Consider the following 13,282-nt stretch of genomic DNA (forward strand, 5'->3'; position numbering starts at 1 on the left):
ACTTGAAAGGATGAGTGGGTGTTATAGTATATGTTGGCAAATTGAATTTAAATAAAATCTTTTTTGAAAAAAAATAGTTTCTCTATTAGCCGTATCCACCATAAGCACTACAGGTGGAAACGGTGCGAGGGCCTAAGTGTCATAGGATACCATGTTAACCAACTCATGAGCCCTCTGGTATTCATAGATATCTGGAATGCAATGCTGGTGGGACAAGCCCAGTGATGAACTGTGCATGTGAGAAAAAGAGGAAGTTTGGGAAGATGAATCCTTTTTTAAAAGATTTTATTTATTTGTGAGAGAGGAAAAGAGCACCTGAAGAGGGGAAGGGTATGGGGAGAGGGAGAAGCAAACTCTCCACTGAGCAAGGAGCTCTACACGGGGCTCAATCTCAGGACTCCAGGATCATGACTTGAGCTGAAGGCAGAGACTTAACCAACTGAGCCAGCCAGGCACCCCAGAAAGATGCATCCCTTACTACTTCAAAAGCCAGTCAACCTTATTCCAAAAAGCCCCCCTACATGGCAGGAGAACAACCTGAAGTAATGTCCCAATAAAAAATGGTACGGAGCTGATGAAGAGAGCCATGTGAAGAGTCTCAGTGAGGAATTGCTCCCCAGGACAGACATGAGGGATGATGGTTTGTATCCCAAAGCTGTGACACTCTGATTGGCCTCTAGCCTGGTTCTCGCTGGGCTGCCTGAGTCCTCAGAAGAGAGAGCTATAAGGGGGAGGAGAGCCAAAGAAGACTTAAGACATGAAAAGACATAGGTAGTGCTGTTTTATGGTTCCAAGAGTATGACACTCTTGGGGATAACAGAAATTCTTCCTATTTTCTCACTATGGGGCCTTTGGACTGGAAAAGAGAACCAACTGGGCCTCCCAGAACAGAGAGGAGAGAAGCATCACAGTAGCAATAATGCTGGTACCCAGACTTGTCAAGATGCAGATGGTCACTGTGGCAACTGGTGGCCAGAAGGCCACAAAGTGGAAGATCAAAGTGAATGAGTTACCCTGGGAAGTCTCTCTGAGCCAGAGAAATAGGTTTGGAGGGATCTTTCAGCAGGAGCAAGTCACGGGATTGGCATCCGTGACTACCGCTGGTGATTTTGTTGTGCCTCAGGGCCAATGACCTAGAAATCCCTGCTTCCCAGCATCTCTGTCACCACAGCCCTGGTGGGGCACTGATGTGTTTTCTCTCCTGTCTGCTGCTCTGAGGCCAAGCCCAGACTTCTCCATTCCCTGCCCCCCAGAGTTTCTAGAAGGGCCTCTCATAGTTTTCTATTTCTCCATTTTCCAAAAGCCCTTGCCTGAGGTGCCCAACCAAGGGAGTCAGTGTGTCCCTCTTAAACTAGTGGGAGGAAGGAAAATACTTCACAGAGCTGATTAGAAGCGAAGCAAATGATTCTGTGGAAACATTTAATTCATTCTTGGCAAGCCAGGCCATCAGTTTGGAAAAACAGAGCCGCTGTGTGATCATCCAGCAACAAGAGCCATGCTTTACTGTTCTCCTCCGGAAGCCTATTCATTGGGCCACTGAAAAAAGAAAACAAGAACTAAAGAAAGGTAAAGCCAACACTCTCTTCAGCAATCTGGAAGTAATGACAAGCCCTGTGAGTAACTATTGTTAGCAGGACTGGCACAGCGGGGAGAGAGCTGGCTCCAGACTGGTGGCCTGGGTAAGCAATCAGACTCTGGCCAAGCAGTATGTATCCTACCCCAGGGGCTGGGGGGTGGGGGAGGATGTCACACTGGCTCCAGCCTGGCCTGGGAGAAATCTGAGCATTGACCCTTTTGAATCCATCTCTGGGGCTCTTTCTTCCTATACTTGAAAATGATCTCTTAACTCTAGAGAACAAACAGATGGGTTACCGGAGGGGAGGTGGGTGGGGGGAATGGGTGAAATAGGCGAAGGGGATTCAGAGTGCACTAATCATGATGAGCACTGAGTAATAAATGGAATTGTTGAATCACTATATTGCACACCTGAAACTAATATGACACTGTGAGTTAACCACACTGGAATTAAAATTAAAAAAAAAAAAAGAAAGAAAAAAATTGATCTCAGCTTCAAATGGAAGACTGATAACTATTAGACCTCCTTGCTTCCCTGCCTACCATGAAGGGAAAGTGGAATTGATGTTTTCACCACTTGTGTCATTTCTTTGTTTTCTCTTTGTGTGTGTGTGTGTGTGTGTGTCATTTCATTGAGAACAGAATTGTCTAATGACTGAAATACTTGTGAATCCCACTGCAGGTAGACCTGGTGGTCTGAATCCAGTAAGGGACTTTCAGAGGCTTAACAGAATCAGCAGACTCACAGCCTGAGGGTCCCACCTCCTCCCTCCCAAGGGCAGGCTCTGTGAAGGGATTGGAGTTCCCTTCCCTGTCAAAATCTGACCTACAGAATCAACCCAGCCCTCCAGAGGGCCACTGTCAACTGAAGGGAGTGGCATGTGACATGAAACACACCCCCTCCTGGTCTTGGCCCCCACGTGAGCTTTGCATTGCTACTGCCAGTATGGCTTCATCTGGCAAGAAGTGGGAGGAAGGCTCAAGGTGACCAGCTCAAGGTCACACAGACTGAGTCACAGAATCTATGGCATTGCCCCAGACACTTGCCATGTCCAAACTGGCCTTGACTGAGACCACCAGCCCTCTCCAACTCACGCTCCATTATCCAGCCTTCAGACTACCCAGACTCTTGGCTTCTGCTATGGTCCTCCCAACTTCCTGCCCTCAGTTAGGCTCCCTGCTTCCAAAAGCGACACACATTATGCGGTGGTTGTCCTGGTTCTGACAGCTGCCAACACAGAGGAAGCACAGGGAGGAAGAGGAGCTACCATGTGTGAACTCTGGGGGCCAAGAGCCAGTAGAGACCAACACGTACCAGGTGCAGTATCGGCAGAAGTCACTTTAGGGGAAAAAAAGGTCTCCATTTAGTTCTTCTTTTACTGCACTTCCAGATTTGAGTCCCTGTCATATATGCCAAGACCTGTGAAGGAAACGAGCATACAAAAATGGAAGGAAGAGGCCCTGTTCTGGAAGATTCAGTCTAGAGGAAGAGATGCACTGGCTCGACCTGGTCAAAGTTCCCTCCGTCCATCTGTGTCATGGTCTCCAGAGAGTGGGCATGCCCCACGTCCTCCTCCTCCATCTCTGGAGCAGCCAGCTTCCAGTTTACAGGCACTGGTGTGGAACTTGGGTGCCTTGGCCAAGCCCACCTGTGGCTACAAAGGCCAGTGTGTGGGTTTTATTGCTGATTCTACCCGGAAGCTGCTGGAGAAGAGAAGCAACATGGGGGACAACACTGAGCTGGTTACCTGTATTTTCTCTGTCTTGGTCACTGGTTGGTGCTTCCCCACGTCCCCCGCAGTAGTCCACTGGGAAGTCCCTGCCAGTTGGTTTTCCACCAAGTGGCTTTGTTTTCTGCACCTGACTACCTCTCCAGCCCCACCTCCTGAAGGCTACCCGCCCTCTCCTCAGCTGTAGGCAGGAAACCCCCTGCTCCCACCCCTGGCTGCCAGCACCCCAGCCCAGGTCAGATCCTTATTCCTATGGAACTAAAGAGCATGGAAGAGCCTGAGTAGGTGGGGGCCAAAGAGAGGCTTCCAGCAGCTAGCTAGTAAATGGCAACGAGTGGATGAGAGAGAAAGAGCAAAAGAGATGAGGGAAAGGCAGCCAAGGAGAAAAGTGAGAGGCTCCCAAAGAAAGCATGGCTATTCAGTGAGCTTGCTCGGAGCCAACCCTGCGGCCTCATCACTTCCTTTCCCATAAAAGGTGTGGAAAGCACTATCTCCTGTTCCCCATTTCCTGTGAGACTGAGCTAATGAAACAGAAGGGATGCAGGCCGGGGAGGGGTGGGGTGTGGGGAGGGAGGATGCCTGAGGACAGAGGCCCTTTATAATGAAGCCTGGAGGATAGAGCACTTGCCATAAATTAGTTTCCATCAACACAGCCTTGTGTGTGAACAATCATGTGGTTTCCTCATTAGTGGTGTTGCCGGTGATAATTAAGCCTCCACATTCGATTCCAGATAACCATCCCTAACTTGACATCCTTCATCCAGTTTATGGATGGAGCAGCGGGCTTTGGGGAAGGGTGAGAGGGGAACGGAAGACAACTGAATCAACACCACTCCGCCTTCTGTGGATGGCTGCGATGACAGCGGCGGGGTGGTCTGAGGCCTGTGGCGGGCAGGAGGGCAGGACACTCTGGTGGGGAGCCAGCCCCCTCTCAGGTCTGTGCTGTGGGGGACTTGAGTCTCCACATGAAAAGGCTTAAGCCCCCAGCTCCGAGGGAAGTTCAGTGACCCCGTCATCCCTTGACATGTGCATAGTCAAATCATGGAGATGTCAGAGAAGTTCCCAGAAGGCCCTGGCTCGCCCCAGGTCAGCTTGCTGGGAATCCAGCACTAGCTGTTAAACTCTCAACACCTCCTCACTGTCTCAGCTCCCGGGCTGCTGCTCTCACTCTGCTGGACCAGGCCCAGGCTCTCCTCCCCAGCTCACCTACGCCATGTTCTCCACGGCTCCATGGAGGCGTGAGGAGGATACCAACTGGGCCACAGAGTATCTCTCTGTTCACATCCCACCAGGTACCATCCCTCTGTTTAGAAGTCGTTTGACCCCCTTTGAATCCCAGGACACAACGCACAAATTTCTATGTAACTTTTTTATGGGGAATAAATGATATCTTTTTTTTTTTCTCATTTCTCTCCCATCGAAACCAACACAAGGGCTTCTTGTTTTCCCACCCACAAGGTCCTTCAAGCAGTTTTCCTGAATACAAAGGGCCATCTTCTAAGACCTAAGAGGGCCTGCCTTGGAGTTCAGGATACCCATCTTTTCCCTAGGTTATTATCCAGTTTGGCTATTTTCTCATGACCAGTTCTAGTTCACTAATCCTATTTTCTGTCATGTCTATCTGCTTCTACTTTAGAGTTCCCAGTTTTAGATGCTGATCTTCTTAAGCTCTGAGAGCTTCTAGCTCTCTGTTTAATTTTTAAAAATATTTTTCAGTACTTCAGTACTCAGTAAAATTTTCAAGCCTTTCTATCTTAAATGTAGAAGTCCAAAGAAAGTTCATTCTCCTTTTTGTCAGAAAAGGGGAGGGAGGGGCTGATCATTTTAATCTAGTCATAAACTGAGATGAATCTGGGCCACTTTGAAAGTTTTGTTAGGCTTAGTCTACTTCTGGTTCACCCTTGTTTCTAGCGTACAATTCTGTAGGGCTTTTTTTTTTTTTTTTTTTAAGAGAGAGAACATGAGTAGGGGTGAGGGGTAGGGTGGGTGAGAGGCATAGGGAGAAACAGAATCCCAAGCAAGTTCTATGCTCAGCACAGAGCCCAACACAGGGCTCAATCCCACAACCCCAAAATTGTGACCTGAGCTGAAATCAAGAGTCAGACACCCACTGAGCCACCCAGGTGCCCCCATTCTTCGGGGCTTTTAGCTGAGTCCAGTGTGTTCATGTTGACTCTTAAATCTGACTGTTTTCTTTGCACAACAAGACTACTGTTCACGTTTTTATCTTATCTCAGATTTTTCATTTCAGTCCCAAAGACCACAAAAAGCCCCAGTCATTTGTCTGTCATCCATTTTTCTCTTTCTCTGAGCCCAGTTGGATGGTCAGCCTCTTGTTCTTGCCCAGAATCAGGCAAATGGCCACAGGCCAAAAGCAGCAACAGACTTTCAGTTCACCTCTCAGTGGTTCTGACCTCTCCTGTCTCAATCTTTCAATCCTCATTGCTTCAGCAGATCCCTACTTTCTTTAAAGTAATTATTCTTATATTTTTATCCTGATTGTTTTACTTGTCCTTAGCAGAGAAATTGGTCTTGCCCCCCTGCCAAATTCCATCTTACATATAAGCAACATTCCAATCATTTATTTTTAAAATCATTTTATTTTTCTTCCTGGTGTATCCATGTCACATGAGTTTTCCCAAATTATTTAGGATATCAGGAACATCCATCTATTTATTATCCAAGTAATGATATGAGAAACCAAGCTACATGCCTGAAGTTAATCTGGCCTATTTTTGAATAGGAATGTTCACGATCAATAGAGACCATGGAAATTTTTCTCCAAACAAAGAAACTCTAATGTTTTGAAATCATAGTTTTCCTTTAAAAATATAAAAAGTTAAGATCAAATTCTTAGGCCAAGATCTGGTACATTGTTTTAGAGCCTCTCTTCTCCTTATACATCCATAGCTGTCTACCCTGTGTCAGCCATTTCTAGAAGTTGATATCTTTGCTCAAGTATGAGAGTAATGCAGCATTGGTAAGGAAAGAAGGGTTTGCTGTGAAGAAATTATCTTCTTTTTCTGGAACAAACTTCAGGGATCCTATCATGTTCCCTTTATACCCATTTTACAGATAACAAGTGGAATTCAGAGAATGCAAATCGTTTGTCTAAGATCAAATAACCAGTAAATGGTGGAGTGAATAACTCTGATACCTGAAAAATGCGTGCAAATCCAGATAAAGTGATCAGCATCACTCTGTGCTGGTTTCTCAAATGTGATAATGCAGGGAAGATGTGAGGTTGATAGGTTTATTTATTCTTTTCTAGAACTATCTGTTTTCTCATTTCTCCTAACACTGAAACCTATCTGAATGCCTAGAGCATTCTAAATGTGGATTTCATAGATGCCTTTTTCTCCCTCAAATACAACATAGTTTGTAGGACTTCTGAGGGCTCCATGACAAAATAAACATTTGTGCAACCGACACAAAGATGCAGCATCTTGTAGGTACAGAAGAGTCATACGTCATGCAAGAGAGGAATGCATGTCTATTGGGAAATTTTTTTGATTAGGTGTGACTCATCTAACAACAATGAGCTCTGGAGTGACAGAGTAAGAAATGGAACCTGTACCACTCTGCTTCAACCCCATGAGACCCTTGGACATAGAAGATGAAGAAGAGAAAATAAACCACTCTATTAATATGGTGGCAGGAATAAAATCTCTGATAGGAGAAACCTCCAACACTTAACCCTTCTTGACTGTGGGTTGGAGATTTACCAGGTCTCCAACAGCTTTCTTTAGAGGCAGTAGCCCATTTCTTGTCAGTGGCGGACATGAGGCAAGTTCTTTTGCTGTCGTTTTAACATTTATAGATTTGGGCTGCCTGCATTTGGGTTGATGTCTATAATAGTAATAGTATAAATATCTCTCAATTTTTGAGAAATAACATGTGCCAGCCACTATGCTAAGTAACTTGCATAAGTTTTAAACCAATCTTCCCAGTGGGATTAGATGGCATTATTTTCATTGCATGAGAAAAACAGGCTCAAAGGAAAGCTACTTGCCCAAAGTCACATAGCTACTAAAGTCTAAATGATCTATGACTCCATGGTACATATTCTTTTAAATTCTTATATTCTGTCTTTCTACTCAGGTTTTTCATAATCCTCTGGATATATGAGGAGGCTTACAAAATGTGACCTGCTCATTTTTGAAATGGTCTAGGCATTGATGAGGTTTGTTTACACTGATTTTTGAAATCTGTGCAGCTTTTTGCCAATGTCTTTACCACCTTAGAAAAAAAATCGCCTATGTAATTTGAAAAGCCAATTTCTTCTGGTTAAATTTTCAAATGACTTGACCTCTGTAAAGTCACTGTAAAAAGCTTTTTTGCCTGGGAGCTTTGGAACTACTCTACTTGACCAGCCTTGAAAGTCTATCTCATGGAATACTGCTGGCTACTACTTGGTATCTCAGTGTTAACAGAAATGAGCAAAACACAATCCTGGACTTCATGGAGCTCCTAATTCATTAATTATGGAAGTTCATTAATTAAACTGGAGAATAATGAATCTGTATTAGAGAAATTTGTTGGTGCAGTTGTGAGTAGAGGAAAAATGGCACCAATATCCAATTTGGGAGATGAGAGTTTTCCTTAAAGGAATGCTTTTAGAATTTATCCTATATCCTATCCTCAAGACTCATAGTTGATGTTAAACTTTCTTCACCATCTCACAGGTAGGAGATAGAGTGCTCCCTTTACCTATCTGGCAAGAGCAGACCCAATAATAAGCATCAACTTGTCCATCTGTTGATATCAAAAGCCCCAGGAGAACCCCTCTCCCATTAAATCTATTCCAGTGCAGCTTCACCTATTCATCACTTGGATTTTATTCCATACTAACATATAAACACCCTAGGAGAGATCAAAAATGACACCTTTTTTTCCCCAGATACTGGCAATCCATGTGAAGAATATGAGAACTATCTGCGGTATGTTAAATGCTAACAGTAAGTGCAATTGACCTTGAATTCCAATCCTTCCATTTAATTGTTGTGTTATTCTAAGTTTGATATATCCCCAATCAGATCCTCACTTTCTTCATTGTAGACAGAGAAACACAGCTGCACAGCTCCTCTACTTGATTATTTTTTTTCGAGAGAGAGAGAGACAGAGAGGGTGCACACATGTGCAAGTGAACAGGGAAGGGGAAAGGGAGGGGCAGAGGGAGAGGAAGAGAGAGAATCTCAAGCAGGCTCCACACCCAGTGCACAGCCTGAGGCAGGTCTCCATATCACAACCCTGAAATCATGATGTGAGCCAAAATCAAGAGTCAGATGCTTAACTGACTCAGCCACCCAGGCACACTTCTTCTACTTGATTCTTGATGTGGATCAGAGAAACAGTATAGGAAAGCTCCCCAGGGCAGTTATTATAAGCAGAAAGAGTTGACTGAGGATGGAGTCAAATCAGGGATGACACTGAAAACAAGAATTGATAGAGAGGGGATCTTACAGTCCCCTTACCTCATTATAGAAATGACAATAATGTCCTTTCTAGCATATCTCTATTTCTGAGGCAACCTATACTTCCCAAGGCACCTGGGTCCCCCATCCCATCCTCAATCTGCAGCCAACGGTTAATTAGATTAGGAATGAGATTTGACCCCAAAGTGGCAGAAGCAATCAAAAATATTTCTGGAATAATTAGATTCTGCTCTTGGATATCCGAAAGTGAATTTGAGAGATTGAGTCAGAAGAAACTGACTCCCTAATGTCAAGAGGTAAATTGAGGTCAAATAAGGCTACATCGATCACGGTCTCTGCAGAAAAACAGATGACATATTCAAATTAATTATTTTGAGGACAGTTTTTAAAATGGGCTATTTAAAAAGGTGTGGGTGTGGGTAGGAAAACCACAAAGAATAATGCAATATCCCAGGTCCAGTCATTGCAGACACCATCACCAACAAAAGGTAAGAAGGAGCAAGAGAGGGGCAGTCACTAAGATCTAGAAAGAGTTGTGTGGATACAGCCATGTGACCTTTAGTTGGCGAACAAGAGGAATTGAGAAGTAAGTACTAGATCTTTTTCTATTTATTCTCTCCAGACCTTGGCCAGTCCTACATAATAGCCAAACCCAGTCTAAAGCCATATAGAAAGGGAACTCTTTAGTGTAGACTTCTGGAGGAAAAATAGAATGAGAATGAATAAGAATGCATCTAGAAGACAAATTGAGTAGTAGGCAGTGGCCAGTGTGGAGCCAATTAAAGGTAGCCAATTAGCTAAGAAAAGCAGAAGAACAAGAGATGCAGAGATTCCCTACCCAAGCAGCTGATGAGAGAATAGCCTCGGTTCTTATTTCCAGATTATGTGCTTCCTGTGCCTGTAGATCCCTTTTACTGGCTCTGACTTAGGTGAGTAATTCCTTTAGTCAAGCACTATTAACCAGTGTTCTACTCCCTGTGGTAGGTGGTTTCAGACATGGCACCCAGCGAGCCCTGACCCCTATTGTAACACCTTTCTCTGAGAAGTGGGCTAGGCCGTGGTGATTTGCTTCCAACACATAGGGTCCAGCAAAATTGAGGAGAGTCTACTTTTGAGCAAAAGTCAGTTGGGAAGCATAGACTTCCATACTCACCAGGCTATAATGAGATGCCTCCCTCCCCTGCGGGTGGTGTTAGAGAAGACTGAATAGGAGACTAGGACTTTCCTATCCCCTGATGGTAATAAGGAGCACCCCTCAGTGCAGGGGAGGCCATGTGGGGAGCAACAACAAGGGGCCCCCTCTCTGAGCCTGGTGGTATCAGTAGAGGGCTAGTGGAAAACCTTAACCTCCCCTCCTGCCAGCGATAGTGATGAGCCGCCGCTGCACCCAGTGTGTCAGTAGGGGCCAAGGGGAGAACATGGATACACCCCTCCTTCCCCTGACTGGCAGGAACAAGAGAACTCTGTCAGTGCAGTGTCAGAGGAAGTCAGCTCTCAGGGACTGACCATGTCCCCCCTCCATTCATGTGTTGAAGGTCTAAACCCCTGTACCCACTAGTCCAACATCTATTTTCTCTTGCTTTGTCTCATTCTGGTGACTCCGGGTCAGCTGAGGTATGGATGGGAAAGTGGCAGGAGAATTACAGCAAAAGTGACAGAAATCCTATTTTACATAACTAGTGCTATTTGTAGTATACTTCCAGCGTAGAGGCATGGGGAGAATCCAAATTCTAGCTCTTTCTCATGGAGCACATTAATGGATTTGGTAGAGAACCAACCCTCCAATCCCATCCTAACAAGGACTCTGCACAGCAAACCTTCCTAGCTGACCCCTTCTGTGTCCCCTCAGCAACTTCCCTGAAGCACTATACCCCTGCAAACCCCATGCCCTGAGTCCTGCAGCTGGAAAGTGACCCCCTAGGGCTTTCATTGAAAGCATAGCCTCTTTCTTCTGTAACTGGAAGGGACAATGAGGAAGGCATAGTGTCTCTGATGTCTTCCTTTTTGACGCACTTCTCCTCCCTCATTAACATCTGTGTTCCCATGTCTCATTGGTCCAGGACTTGCTACCTATGCTTTGGTACCCTAAGGAAGGGCATGGGTTCCCCAACTGTCTTCAGGTTCCATGGCAATGCCTGCTGATGGCCTAATCCTCCTCACCTTCCTCCTCCCTCAGGTAATAAACAGGATGCTTGAACTCAGTAGAATATCTACCTCTTATGTCGGGGCTTCACAGTGGCTAGGGAAATCATGTGAATCAAATGGACTTTTTCATTCCTGGCTTTGCCATTTATTAGCTGCATATATTTGGGCTGCTAAATCTGCATATACATTCCACCTTTCTATCCCTCATTGTGCTCATCTGTAAGAAGTGAGGGCTCCCTCAGATGGATGATGCACCTACTATGGCCCAAAGAATGCTGATATCCTCTAGAGGCTTCTAGATCACAGTCCTAGGTTCACAGCCATTGAAGTAGAAGTGTTCTCTGGCAAACAAAAAAATGATTCACTCCTGTATCTAGAATTTTCAGTTTACTCTGATAGGGACTTTGGCTTCTCTGTGATTCTCCTGGCACAGGCCTTCCAGAGAAAATACAATGGAGAGAAAGCCCAGGGCATCTAGGGATTCCTGGCTATCTGCTCTCTCATTGAATAGACTTTCATCTGGCTCCATGTGAGGATTTTGTCCTCCTATGATCTATGTCTACATTTAAATGCCTTTCTGTTTTCAACATCCTCAGACCTGTGGGAGGTTGTTCTAAAAGAAGTGAGTGATAAACTCCCCCATATCTTCTATATGTGTGTGTGTGTGTGTGTGTGTGTATATCAGACACCCTCCTGCTAGGAATTTATCTCTTGAAAATGACAATAGACTGCCTCAGACTTTAAAACATCTAATTTGTAAGTGATCTATTTTTATAAAGGGCACAGAAGGGGGTGGGGGGAAGTATACAATCTCATTAAAATTCTCATGACAATTTAATGAGGATGGATTGTCTTCATTTTACAGTTGATGAAACAGGGGTTCAGAAAGATTAAGCAATTTTTTCAAGGTCACACTACACATTAATAGGGAACCTGGAATATAAAGCTAACTTTTTCTAATTGCAAATCCCATGCTCCTGGTGCTGGCTACAGGAACTCCACTGATGCCACTGGAAATACATAGGGGAGCTTTGGGTAGGAGAAAGAAAACAAATACTCCTCAAAGTTTTACAGACAGAAAAGGATGGAACAGCTAAACCATGACAACAACAAAAAAAAAATGCGTAAGAGACCAGACCCTGAGGACAATCTCCCAGGGAAGGCAACAGGCTTCTCGTATTTCCTCCTACCTTTACCCCAAGCTCTTGCATGAGGCTTTGCAAGTTGTGTGTCACATGAGTGAAACAAACAAATAGCTGTGGGAACAGCATTCTGGGAAGAGGAAACAGCAACTTCAAAAGCCTGGAAGTGAGACCAAGTCTGGCACCTGAAGACAGCAGAGAGGTCTATGGAGAGCTGAGTGTCTGAAGCAGAGTGAGAGGAGGAGAGGAGTGCAAGAAGGAATCAAGGAGATCAGAAAGGGACCGAAGAGTCCAAACATACAGGTCCTAGGAAGGACCTTGTGTAGGTCCTAGGAAGGATTTGGGATTTTATTCCAGCTGAGATGAGTAGTTGCTGGATTTCGAAAGGAGGCAGGCCATGCTATGATAGAGCTTTTAAAGGTTTATTCTGACTCCTACCTTCAGGGTGAATTGGTGGGTGGGTGAGGGTGGAGAATGGGGGGTGGGGAGAAAGGAAGTGAGGGTAGGGGTGGGAAGGCCATCAGAAAACTCTCACAACAGTAAGAGATGTTGATAGTTTGGACCACGGCAGGAGCTGTGGCCTGGTGAGAGATTTGGGATATATTTTAAAAGTCAGGTTGACAACAATTACTCGAACATGAGGCTCGGGGAGTGCGGAGTCAAGGATGGCTCCCAGCTGCTGCGCCCTTCATAACCTCCCCACTCACCTTTTCATTCCCATAGTTACTATGGCAACGGGGTGCCCGTGGGTGTAACCTGGCAGGACCCCAACCTCACTGCACTTTATGTCTCCTGCCCTTTCTGCCCCAGGCATTCGGGGACCTGTGGAAGCCCGGAAGGTCCAGGAAATTCATACCATGGGGACATCCTCTGACCAGTGGTGCTTTGCAGCAGGTTGGTAACATGCACCCAGGTTCTCTGGAGAGAAGCCACTGAAAGTGAGTCCCCAGGAGCCCAGGGCAGTAACAAGCTCAGCCATACCCCCTGGGGTGGGATTTCCCTCTTTCCATTTGACTCTCCCCAATCCTTTACTATTGTGCCCTGGGGTCCCTTCCCAAAATAAACTTTCTCCAAGCTCGCCCTTGCCCAGGCCTCTGGGACGAGAAGCATGGCCCATCTACTGAAATGTAGGAGTTGGTGGGAGGAGAGGTCAGAGAGGAGAACAGTGAGAGAAAGTTGAGCTGTAGTGTGAGCTGCAGGCTAGACTTCCCCCTGGAGGTGGGTAGGGGGCAGCTGAACAGCTTGAGTCTGGAAC

Source organism: Canis aureus, chromosome 18 (genome assembly GCF_053574225.1).
Source record: "Canis aureus isolate CA01 chromosome 18, VMU_Caureus_v.1.0, whole genome shotgun sequence".
NCBI classification, from domain to species: Eukaryota; Metazoa; Chordata; class Mammalia; order Carnivora; family Canidae; genus Canis; species Canis aureus.